The sequence below is a fragment of the Buceros rhinoceros genome, unplaced genomic scaffold, assembly GCF_000710305.1.
Source record: "Buceros rhinoceros silvestris isolate BGI_N320 unplaced genomic scaffold, ASM71030v1 scaffold2805, whole genome shotgun sequence".
NCBI lineage: Eukaryota > Metazoa > Chordata > Aves > Bucerotiformes > Bucerotidae > Buceros > Buceros rhinoceros.
In genome coordinates this window covers 28794-29180 of record NW_010413229.1, presented here as the reverse complement: position 1 = coordinate 29180, position 387 = coordinate 28794, and positions in this window count along the sequence as shown.

Genomic DNA, 387 nt, shown 5'->3' with positions numbered 1-387 from the left:
TAATGAAAAATAGGCTGACTTTATACTAGCCCTGTAACAAAATAAATTGAGGAGAATGTGTTAACTTTTGTTTTATTTAACTTTGCCAACTTTCAAGTCAGCTCTCAAGCACCCAGAAGGTTTTAGAAAATGTTTAATCTAGCTCAGACAATTTCCTGAACTCCCTAACTGGACCACCCCATTTTCTGAAACACTGCCAAAGGCCTTAGTTACTCACAGGCTCTAGCCTGCTGCTCTTTCACAACTTCTTGCCGTCCTCTCACCCCCACCCTCAAAAGCCGTTGTGCATGCCTTAATATAGTCCAGAAAGAGGAACCTCCTAAACCTCGCTGCCAGTGCCTGATGAAGCAAGCCCAGCCGATAGCCACTGACGCGCCTGGCAGGCGA